General features: G+C 33.7%; 1 long non-coding RNA gene across 1 annotated transcript; it reads left to right on the forward strand.

Annotated features, from left to right (window-relative positions):
* Positions 1-4467: 4467 nt before the first annotated feature.
* Positions 4468-13044, forward strand: LOC139524445 (uncharacterized). Its single transcript, XR_011664797.1, has 2 exons — positions 4468-4555; positions 11164-13044. It is a non-coding gene; the product is annotated as an uncharacterized lncRNA (long non-coding RNA).
* Positions 13045-13150: the final 106 nt, after the last annotated feature.

Below are 13150 nucleotides of genomic sequence, written 5' to 3' on the forward strand. Positions count from 1 at the left end.
GCTTGGCCGTTCCTCCATGGAGGCAATGAGGCCTCATGTTGGAAATTTCCAAAAAAAAAGTTGAAACAAAAGCTTTTCTTCATATAAAATTGTTTTCACAACGAATGTCTTGCAAGAAGCAAGTGAGTCCTCTTCACTTTCTGATGTCGCCCCTGCACGTTTTTCGTGATCCAAGTTTCTAATTTACTTTTGGTTTTCAATTTTGAATGCGTCTTTTCTTTTTGAAGGTGAAAATATATAACATTACTAGAATAATAAACGCACGATCGCGGGTATGAATGACATGGAAAAAAATGCAAATTTAATCCATTATTTTCTTATCTTTTCTCTTTACTTGTCTTCTACCAATTTATCTTTTTTTTAGAAATTAGAATTTGAATGATGGATTATAACATGAAGATATTCTACGGATTAAAAGATGCAAGTATACAGTAGAGATCACTTCTAACCACTCATTAGAACTGTCAGAATAATCTGTCATAGAACTGTTCTAAACTGTCATAGAACAGTTGTACCTAGAACTGTTCTAAGTAGAACTGTCAGGATCAGTTCTAGGGTAGAACTGTCTAAATCTGTTATTAGTAGAACTGCCCAAATCAATTCTAGTCACAAAACAGTCATCAGAACTGACCAAATCAGTTCTAACCGTAGAACTATCAGCAGAACTGTTTAATTTGTTATCAAAGATACCAGGATTATAATTTAATACGATAGACGCAGGTTTCGTCTACATAATACTCATCGGTGACGCTCATAAAACTGTTCTAGTCGTAGAACTGACCAAACCTGTCAGGATTGTTGAACGTTTCTAAATGACATCACTGAATGTTGTGATGATTTTTTTTTTTAATATATTATATTCTTTTGACTTGTATATATTTAAGACAAGAGTTCTTAAAACTGTTCTATGGATAGAACTGACTAAGTCAATTCAAGCCGTAGAACTGACCAAATCAGTTCTAATCGTAGAACCTTTCTAGCTGTAGAACTGAAAAAGTAAAAGATTAAACTAAGTATGGAGATGTTGACCACATATCACCAATTATAGATTTGTTGTTTTTGCAGGGACATGGTTTCATACACGTAGTTTTCTTACAGAACTTTCTTTTTTTCGGTGCTGTTTACATTTAGCAAGAGAAACTTGCCCCGCGTAAGAGTATTTTATATTTTCCCCATCTATTATTCTCTGCTTTTGTGTTTTGTGTGTTTTTTTCTCTTTTGTCTTCTGTGTGTTTGTTAAATAATTCAGTTTTTATATTTCTGTCATTTCAGACATTGTGTTTCATAGATGTTTTTGGATTTTTCTTTCACTTTGTAATACCCGTGACGATTAAATTCGACTTCAAAAATTCTTTATTTCCTAATCACATGGCCCTTTTGAGCATGACAAAAACCATTGCCATGTTCATTCACAATTTCATACTCCCTTTCCACACGTTATTTTATTTCACGACACTAACATATAGATAAAGGCAATAGTAGTATACCGCTGTTCGAAAGTCATAAATCGATTGAGAGGAAACAAAGCCGGGTTACAACTAAAACTGAGGAAAACACACCAACGATAAGACGAAAACAACGAAACAACAGAAACACTGAAGTGCAACAATAAACCAAAACGACAGTGCAACACAAAAAGAAACGAACTATAAATTAACAACTGCCATTTTTACAGCGGATGACCGTGGGGAAATTCCGGTGTATTGCTATGGCCAAAATTTCCAGTACGCAATATGTGTTTTGGGTTTTTAACCGATCTATAAACATATATATGTATATACGTATACGTGAAAAATCATTAATATCTATGCAAACGCATGCGGAAGAATATCTCAAGAACGCTACAATCTAAAGAAAGGATAACTCTGCATGGATGATTAAACATTTTTTAATATAATTTTGAAAATATATCTGTACATTAACCTCACTTTCAGGTATATAGATGTAATTTTTTCTGAGGCAGGTGCTTGTCGGACCATCCACAAGAACTTGCGGTCATCCGATGTTCAGTACATCAGTATTTTGATCCTGACTTGGAACAGGAAATTTGAATAAAAAATGATGAGTTGAACCTGGTTTTGTGGCTAGTGAAACCTCCCGCTTAAAAATGCAATTGAACACGCATTATAGTCATAATATCATCACTGGTGTTGAAGAAAGGTCTATCGGATGCCAGAGGATAGCAAACACTGACACACCAAGTCCGAATGGGATAACTATTTTACATTCCAGCTGTTTAAGATTAGACGAAAAACCATTTACAATTCATAAAACTTAGTTTAGAACGCCACACAACCATTATAATATTCTTTATATATTACTATATAATGTAAGCTGAACACTATGAGTAGATATCAAACATTTTCAACTCGCCTACTTGCCAATCGGCCCATACTATATCGCCACTTTATAAAAGAATCGCCCCACTCTTGTTTACCGACTCGCTACCCTTTTGAAAAAGTGTAAAATCAAATTGAACAATCAGTCTGACAACTCACTTATTACCGAAGAAGGTTTAAACCACACTGAATAAAGGTCTGCCAACTCGTCCCACTTATAAAAAGATCTTACTTCCTTTAAGCATGTTAAATAACTGTTAGTTCGTATCAAGTCGTCCTGGTGTAGTGGCATGTGTCGTGGCTTGACACGCTAAAGGTCTTGAGTTCGAATACCAGCATATACACTGGATTTTTTCTACGTAAATTTTGGTAGATAGTATTTTCCGTTTAATTAATTATAAGTTTTATAGTGGATTTGACATTCCCGCCAAAATGTTACAGAACAAAGGAAAGCATGCATAACAAAGAAACTCAAACTGGGGTGATCTGGTAGGGTTGATCCGGCTCAGATAACCCCTGTTAGAACAAAGGAGCTGGGATGTAAATTACAGAATTTAAAGTTTTTTTTACTCCTCAGATATTGTGTCTGTCCGAGGAAAAGAGGCAGAATAACAAAAGGAAACAACAATAGTTTTATACAAATAAGACTCCTCAGTGATACAAAGGATAGATAGGTAGAAGTAGATAGATCTTTATTCTCATTAACTAAATAACATAGTTACAGAGATGATAATATATACAATACAACATATTTTGCATGTGTGAAGTATACATAAATAAATGTAGTTTAACCAGGAGGATAGACTTTCACTGATATATAGTTTATCAATCTACACAATTTTTCTAGTAAGACAATATTGACTGTGGTGAATACATTTTTAAATTTAAGAATATTAACATTTGAACAACAATAGTGTGGTAAATATTTATATCGTTCTTTTTTGAAAATAGGACAAGACATTACATAATGGAATTCATCGTCGATGTCAGCATATTCACAAAGGTGACATAGCCTCTCGGGTCTTTGAACATTTTGCCACCTCCCTGTCTCCACTGGCAAACGGTGATTGCCACATCTAAATTTACATAGTTTCAGTGCATTTTTTAACTATAAAACTGAAATATAATTTTCAAATTTAAGTTCTGTTTTGAATAATTTATAACATAGACCTTTTGATGATTGATTTACATTTGAAAACCATTCTTGTCTAAACTGATCTTATAACTTTTGTTCAGTACTTAATACAATCCATTTTTTGAGATACAATCTTGATTTTGTCAAATGATTGACATACCACAATTATCAAAAATACTTTGGATAAATAACAACCATTTGTTTTCAAGTCCATACTTATTATAATTAAAATATATCAACTTATATAACATTTACGAAATCTTGTTATCAAGGTTGCACCAAAATTTTATCATCCGTAATTTAACGTGTAAAGAAATCGGATATCTTCCCAATTCCCCGTAAACCATAAAATTTGGAGTCGTAACCGTAAAACATGCTTACAAAAACTCAAATGTACTCTTTCCAAAATGTCAAGATTTTCGTATCCCCCGATTTCGGCCTCATATAAGAGTATAGGTAAAACAGCTTTGTCAAACATATCAAGCTGGCATTTTATAGATAGATGGTTTGATATACATTTCTTTATAACACAATACATAGCTCTAGTAGCTTGATCTCTAATATATATTCTAGTTGCAAAAAAAGATGCATTTCTAGAGAATATAACACCAATGTATTTATAGTTCTTGACAATTTCTATCTCTTCGTTATTAATATAAAATTTCAAATTATTCTGAGGTCTACCTTTTGAAAATAATTATCATTACCTTTGTCTTGTTAACATTAATTTTAAGTTTCCAGTTTTCACAATATTGAGAAAAACTATTTAAAAGTAATTGCAAATCTGTGCTTGTCTCAGCTAGTAAAATCGAGTCGTCAGCATACAATAAGACAAATATCTTAAAATAAATATCCAGTTCATTTTCTATCTATCTAAGGCGAGAGGGCTAAATTAAATATACGAGATTGAACATTGAAATATAATATAGGGAATCACTGATGCATTTCGTCTATATTAAAAACAGCATAATAGTGTTAATCCATTATACAATGTAAAGACTTTGTTAACACAACTATCACGTGACAATAATTAACACAAACACAGAATTAATTGTGGATTTGGATGGCCATCTGAGTAAATGTAAGTTAGGAATGAGTATATTATCATGTTGTTTTTTGTTCTGAAACTAGGCAAATTATTCACAACCTATATATGCATATGCATATTGATATATTTTATCTTCCTTTTTAAGTCCCATTTAAAAGTCTAGGAAAATTACGCCAAAGTCAGGTTTAGGTTCGACATAACCAATAAGAGAAAATGGCTGTGCTCACAACGCAAAAATTACTCGGATAACAGGCAACCTTTGAATAAAAGATGTTTTAAGGCCTATCACCAAGGTAAAATGAATGTATTTAGTGTGACTGCATTTATATGGATTGTAGCATGGGGGACACAGAAAAGACGGGCCACATAGTTGCAAGTGTTATTTAGCGTGTACGGAGCGTTCCGGGCGTTGGATTTAACGTCTTAATTCTTACCACATGTAGCTGCGTATATATATCCCATACAGCCAAACCTTTTACAAACCATTAAGGTTCACCATGATAAATGAACTCAAATGGCTGTATTTACACCTTAAACTACTCGGAGTATACAGACTCACTTGCAATTTGAAAACGTTTTGAACATCCACTAGATATATGTGTATATAGCTTAAATGCATTTTGTGTTTCAGAAAGATGACAGTTGCCTGTGTCAGTCATAATTTCCAAATTTCCACCTTAATGCTAGTCCATTCATTTGCAGATCCTAATTATGAAATTCATTATGACTCCCTTTAAACGAAGAAAACATCATGTTTATGTAGAGTTTCTCCTTAATCTTCTATCGTTCTTTTATTTTTGTCTCGCTCGCGTAATAAACCAGAGTGCAAGTAATTGGGATAACAAACTGGTGGCAGCGGTAATAGGATAAGGATTAAGTAGTATGATTGCCAATGAAACAACTTTCCACCAAAGACCAAATGCTTTCGCCCAATGCACCACTAAATTTGGACAGCGGTGTAACAGCATAACATATGAACAAACTATAAAAAAAAAATCATTTGAAAAATATCGGATCGATACAAAGAAGAAAACCAAGTAACAAAAACACAGATCTAACTTGGCTGGGTATTTAAAGTACATCCCCACAACAAACAAACAAAAAAGACATGCACTTATTACAGATCTGAAAGTACTGCAACTCAAGACAGGTATTTAAAATCCATTAACAACTTATAAAACAAATCATGTTTTTAAGACTAAAATATCAATTAGTACACTTCCACCATTCAATGGATTTAGTGAAAAGACCACATAACCAGTTTGAAAAAAATGACATCGTGCAATGCCAAAAATACATGAAGTAATCAACATACTGTAGAACCATGAAAGCTTTATATTTCAGATAATTTATGACCTGAATGCCAAATGCCTTGTTTAAAGATGCCTTATCGTATTACAAAGTTTCCGTCTGTCGTATATTCACTGTCCTTGGCCTATTTTTTTTTATAGTTCAGCGACTGCTTAAAAATGTATATATTTTTCTCATTTCTTACATTTATACCCTTCTTAGGGGTATTATGTTTTTCAGTCTTTGCATCCTTTTTTTTTGTTCGTCTGTTCTTTCGTCAGCCTGTCCCGATTCAGGTTAAATTTTTCGGTCAAGGTAGTTTTTGATGCATTTGAAGTACAATCAACTTATAAATATTGCCTATGGCATGATCTTTATAATTTAAATGCCAAATTAGAGTTCGACTTAAATTTCACGGTCATCTTAACATAGAAAATTACAGCGCGAGTGGGGCATGTACTATGGACACATCCTTGTTATAAGTTCATTGTAATTGAATATATGTGCTAATAGGATCCTCAGAAAACAAACGCACCATGATATTATATACTAGTAAATAAAGTTGGGGTCAATTAAAACCTGTCACACCAGCAAGTACACCTTCCGGTCATTCCATACACAACATATGTTATTTTTATAAGTTGTATATATATTTATAGCGGACTATGCGGTGTGGGCTTTGCTCATTGTTGAAGGCCGTACGGTGACCTATAGTTGTTCATGTCTGTGTCATTTTGATCTCTTGTGGACAGTTGTATCATTTGAAATCATACCACATCTTCTTTTTATATGTATGTTGTGTATGGAATGACCGGAAGGTGTACTTGCTGGTGTGACAGGTTTTAATTGACCCCAACTTTATTTACTAGTATATAATATCATGGTGCGTTTGTAAATATTGTTTTTGGTGTTTTGTTTTTTCAAATATCTTAAGCAATTACAGGTCAACTATATTTGGTGCTTACATGTATATGGTGTAAATGTCTGTATATTTAAAAGTATATCGGTAGATTTTTAATTTCTTTAGTTTTGTTCCTGTTCTAAGAAAGTACATGTATATAAGCAATAGGGCAACTGTATGTTTTTATATGATGTATATAAATAAACTCATCACAGATGTATGTGTCTTTATGGTAGGGTTTATCTGACTTTGATATAATTTTCATGGTGAACCGCCTTTGTAGTCTCGTGGTAGCATGTTTGCATTGAATGCGAGAGTTAATGAGGCCATGGTACTTGCTGCTCCTTGGATATGCACGCGCTATAAGGAGTAAGAGCAATTGAAGATAGGTCGGCTCAGAATCAGAATAATGTGTCCAGAAATGGTGGCGTGTCTTTCTGCAGACTCACAGTGCTACCTTGTGTACCAAAACTTTAAGAAATCCCGGTTAGAATGTCGGTTTTGTACTATTTGAAAGCCGCTAGTTCTCGCCTGGATATGCATTGCATTTGCTTCGGGACATTGAACAGTTATTCATTCATCAATTCATTCATCATTTAAATGGTTCATCGACCGAAGTTAAGTTTTCATGGTAAATTATATTTTTTTATTCTATCAGCAATATGTGAAATTTATTTAGTGCATGGAATGAGTATAATGTATACGTGTCTTACTGACGTGTATCATATGACCTTGACCTCATTTTCATGGTTCATTGGTCATTACAGTTTTCCTGTTTATTTATTTGTCTTAGTTACTATATGCACTAGGTCAACTATATTAGGTGCACTGAATTATTGTTATGTCTTACATTTATGTCTGTTAGTGTTTAAATGACCTCGACCTAATTGTGATGGATCATCGATACCGTTAAGTTTATGTGATACTTGTAGCTGTAGTAAAATTTGTATTGAAAACTTTCTATATGAAATCAGTCATAATCAGCAATGCAAGCGGGACATTTCAGTGTGTTTCGCAAAATATCATGACCTTCATCTGAATTTGACCTTTGACATCATTGATGTTTGTGTCCGGAACATACACGTTATCCTTTGACTAATTCTAACTATGTTACAGTACAAGGGTTGGGCATCTCAGAACGATTTCTTGCATACTACGGAAGATGACACATTAACTTAAAATGATCTTTAAGGTCAATTGAGTGTTTTATTTGTTCTCACCAAAAGAATGCATTATGAGGTTTTGAATTAGAGTTCTTAGTTTCGGTAGTTTTAACAAATAGTAAATTAAATGATCTTAATCTCATTTAAAAAGAACGCTTATTCTGTAAGTTTTTATGAATATGATTTTACTATTAATCATTCTGTTACTAGATGGTATCTTCCTCTTAACATCGTCCATTTCTGTGATCTGTATTGTATTACATTATTATTTTCTTATTCTTTATACGTTTGCATCCAAATGTTGTCGAGCCGCTTGACATAAGTAAACAAGGTTATAATAATATTTTTTGTTGTCAAGTCCATTAGAAATAGCTCTGCTATATTTGGTGTATGGAATGATTGTTAGGTGAACATGTCCATCTGCCAGGTGTATTTATCTGACCTCGACCTCATTTTCATGGTTCAGTGGTCAAAGTTAAGTTTTTGAGTTTTGATCTTTTCATCTAAAACTATATGCAATAGGTCAGCTGTGTTTGGTGTATGGAAATATTTTATGATGTACATATCAGTCTCGCATGTTTTATTTGACATTGATCTCACTTTCACAGGCCATTGCTCAGAGTTAATTATTATTGTTTGTGTGTTTTGGCCTGTATTCCTTAAACTTTAAGCAATATATCAACCAATGTTTTTGTATGGAAGGATTGTAAGGTGCATATGTCTGCCTGGTAGATATCAATTGACCTTGACCTCATTTTTATTATTCATTGGTCAATATTATAATGTTAAGTTTTCAGGTTAAGTTAGTTGCTTAGCTGTGTTTGGCAAAACTTTAAGGAATTTTGGTTCTCAATGCTCTTCAACTTCGTACTTTATTTGGCCTTTTTAACTTTTTTGGATTCGAGCGTCACTAATGAGTCTTTTGAAGACGAAACGCACGTCTGGTGTATATACTAAGTTTGGTCCTGATATCTATGATGAGCTTATTCTTAAAGATACTATAAGCGATAGGTTAACTATATTTAACGCATTAGTCGACTGTTAGGTGTACGTCATGTCTGTCTGGCATGATTCATCTTACCTTGACCTCCCTTTCATGGTTCATTGGTCAATGGTTAAGTCTGTTTATTAGAAATTGTACTCAATATAGGTCAACTATAGTTGGTGTATTAAATGATTGTTAGGTGTATGTGTATTTCTCGTTAGGTTTATGTGACCTTGACGTCATTTTCTCAGATCATGTTTATTGTGGTATTCGTAATAAAGCTTTATATTTATGACTACCAACATAGAATAAATGGTTCGTAACGTAGGCGACATTTAAGCGTGTGTACTCTTGTTCTCTATTCTTTATAATATTTGGTCATTATTCTCTATTCATTACTTCTTTGGATATTTTTTTATTTATTCTAGATCTGAAAACAACATTCAGATTCAACACATTTTAAGTACACTACTGATTTCGTTAGTGGAAGGGGTTGTGGGTCGTCATGCCCATTCCTTTCATATCTGAAAATGACCAATCAAAAGCAGACATTAGTTTTATGCCACTACGCAAAATAATTCTTTTCAGTTATTTTTTGCTCACCTGGCTCGAAGGGCCAAGTGAGCTTTTCTCATCACTTTGCGTCCGTCGTCCGTCGTCGTCGTCGTCCCGCGTCGTCTGTTAACTTTTACAAAAATCTTCTCCTCTGAAACTACTGGGTCAAATTTAACCAAACTTGGCCACAATCATCATAGGGGTATTTAGTTTAAAAAATGAGTCCGGTGACCCGACCAACCAACCAAGATGGCCGCCATGGCTAAAAATAGAACATAGGGGTAAAATGTAGATTTTGGCTTATATCTCTGAAACCAAAGCATTTAGAGAAAATCTGATATGGGGTAAAAAATTTTATCAGGCCAAGATCTATCTGCCCTGAAATTTTCAGATGAATTGGACAACCCGTTGTTGGGTTACTGCCCCTAAATTGGTAATTTTAAGGAAATTTTGCTGTTTTGGGTTATTATCTTGAATATTATTATAGATAGAGATAAACTGTAAACAGCAATAATGTTAAGAAATTAAGATTTACAAATAAGTCAGCATGACCAAAATGGTCAGTTGACCCCTTTAGGAGTTATTGCCCTTTGTAGTCAATTTTTAACCATTTTTCGTAAATCTTAGTAATCTTTTACAAAAATCTTTTTCTCTGAAACTACTGGTCCAAATTAATCCAAACCTGGCCACAATCATCTTTGGGGTATCTAGTTTAAAAAATGTGTCCGTTGACTCGGCCATCCAACCAAGATGGCCGCCACGGCTAAAAATAGAACATAGGGGTAAAATGCAGTTTTTGGCTTATAACTCAAAAAACAAAATCATTTAGAGCAAATCTGACCAGACTAATTTTTTTACCAGGTCAATTTCTATCTGCCCTGATATTTTCAGATGAATCGGACAACCCGTTGTTAGGTTGCTGCCCCTGAATTGATAATTTTAAGGAAATTTTGCCGTTTTTTTGTTTTTATCTTGAATATTATTATAGATAGAGATAAACTGTAAACAGCAATAATGTACAGAAAAGTAAGACCTAAAAATAAGTCAACATGACCAAAATGGTCAATTGACCCCCTAAGGAGTTATCGTCCTTTATAGTCAATTTTTAACAATTTTCATAAAATTTGTAAATTTTTACTAACATCTTCCACTGAAACTACTGGGGTAAGTTCTTCTTCTTCTTCTTCTTTTGGTTTCTAGCGATCCTTCAATTATTGAAGATTATTCGCCGGGCGTCGACTATAAAATTTATAATTTACACTAATTTAGCAACAAAAAAAATCAAAAATAACAAAATCAAAAAATCAACATAACGTATGTACATTTGAAAAAATAAGTTGTGATAAAACTATATACATTTGATAACAGAATAGTTAGGGATAGAATATGGGGATTAGAGCAGATTCTGAGATCATACTCTTGAATCCCTCTACCGTACTGCATGAGACTATTTGTTGTGGCAGATGATTCCAAGTTCATTATAGATAAAGATAATTGTAAGCAGCAAGAATGTTCAGTACAAACACATCACCATCACCAAAACACAATTTTGTCATGAATCCATCTGCGTCCTTTGTTTAATATTCACATAGACGTGAGCGACACAGGCTCTTCAGAGCCTCTTGTTTGTTTTGTTTTTGTTTCCATTATTTTGTATGAAATATTTGCCATTGGAGTTAAGTAGTAATGAGTAATTAATCAATCGTTTATCTGATATTATACTCGAGTCATGCATTATTTTTTTCAGATGAACTTATAAGTCAGCAAAGAACAGTTTATAAATGGCCAACTTGCTTCCAAAAGGTGATATTATCTGCGGACCATGTGAATATCAGAATTTAACAAACGTAGCAGAGCTTTGGTGTCCTAATTGTAATGAAGGCTTATGTTCAAAATGTATGGAGTATCATAAGGTTTCAAAAGCATCCCGTTTGCATAAAACTATAACAATAGAAAATTTTACGGCTCTTCCAGAATTTGTTCGCGACATAGATCATGTTTGTACGATTCACGGTAGTGTCCTTGAGCTCTATTGCAGTGTCCATGAGAAGGTCTGTTGTATAGATTGCATAAGTACCGAGCATTCCGAATGTCCTGGTATCACATCATTGGTTAAAGTAGTTCAAGGGGTGGAGGAATCGGAGTTTTACCATAGCGTTGTGAAACATATCGAAGAGATTACAGAGTTTGGTACAAAACTTCAAAACAATCGTTATGAAAATTTAGCCAGGCTACAGCAAGAGAAATACCTACTGTTTGAAAAAGTCAAATTAAAACGTACAGAACTAACAACACACTTTGATAGATTAGAAAAACATCTGAAACAGCAGATAGACTCAACCATAGCTCAACAATCTGAACACATTTATGAAGTTATTTCGCGTCTTCAAAAAAAAGAAAATGCACTGAAAGAATATAAAAGCCAAATTTCAACTATCAAAGAAAATGCCACTGATCTTCAAGTGTTCTGGGGACTAACAAAGATAGAAAGTAATGTCGCAAACAAGGAAGCAAACTTTGAAAGCCTGACAGAAGAATCTGTTATGAAGGAGACTTATAAATAGTATGAAACGGATGGGAAACATAGAAATCAACATAAAAAATTCAGACATACAATTTTCCAGAACGAAATCTCAAATCGCAAAAAAACTATTAGATATTCAAACAGATATAGAAAATATCTAACTTACTTTTGTAAATAAATTTCAACTTCCATTTGATGTCGATATCAATATTTGTTGTTGCGCAATACTGCCAGATGAACGAGTCGTCATGGCAAACAACAACGCAAGCGCTGACAGAGGAGGTTTGCATATTTTTAGTGAAAATGGAGAGTATCAGTTCCGGGTTGTATGTTCTTCTTCTCCATTTGGGCTTGCAGTTTTAAATAAGTCCGATATTGCAGTATCGTTTTATAAAGAACGATCCATTAAATTATACGATTTTGAAAATTTCAATGTAAAGCACGTGCTGTTAGAAGGTCACTTCTTCTTTGGATTATCGGTCGAATCAGATTGTTTGGTTTCTGCTGTTAGAGATGTAGGTATTTACTTCATTAGCTGTAGTTCTGGAAAGATTTTGAAAACTATCCCATGCGATACGAAAAATTTAACATATGTGCATTTAATGGGAGAAAACGCATTTGTTTCCGATTATGAACAGGACATTCTTTATTGTCGAAATAGGGATGGGGAGACAGTATGGAAATACTCGTCCCAAGCCATGAAAGGACCGAGAAGCATCTGCACAGATACTGTTGGAAACATATTCGTTGCCACCGTCGAGTCACACAGCATAATTGCCATCTCTCCTGATGGAAAGGCTTACAAAAAACTACTGGGGTTCGAAGACTGCTTTAAATTTCCAAAAGCTGTATACTTTAGTGCAAATACATCGTCATTAGTAGTTGTTTCTCAATTTGGATCTGCACTTAAATACCACCTTTCCTATGTTTAGAATGTATTGGATTGGTTGTTTCGTGTGCGACTCTGCAGTGTTGGATAGTGAAGAATTGACAAAATAAATGTCATAATGAAAACTGTTGACAGAAGTCTCATAATCAAAATTGTTCTTTAAATTGTACTAAAAAATGGATACTAGATGCAAATGAAGTGTTTATATACATGTATTTGATTAGTTTTTAACGCCAACAATGAAGTGTTTATTTGATTAGTTTATAACGCCAATACGCAATATGAAAATAATGAGATGTGGTATGATTGCCAATGAGACAA

The sequence above is a fragment of the Mytilus edulis genome, chromosome 5, assembly GCF_963676685.1.
Source record: "Mytilus edulis chromosome 5, xbMytEdul2.2, whole genome shotgun sequence".
In the NCBI taxonomy this organism is placed as follows: Eukaryota; Metazoa; Mollusca; class Bivalvia; order Mytilida; family Mytilidae; genus Mytilus; species Mytilus edulis.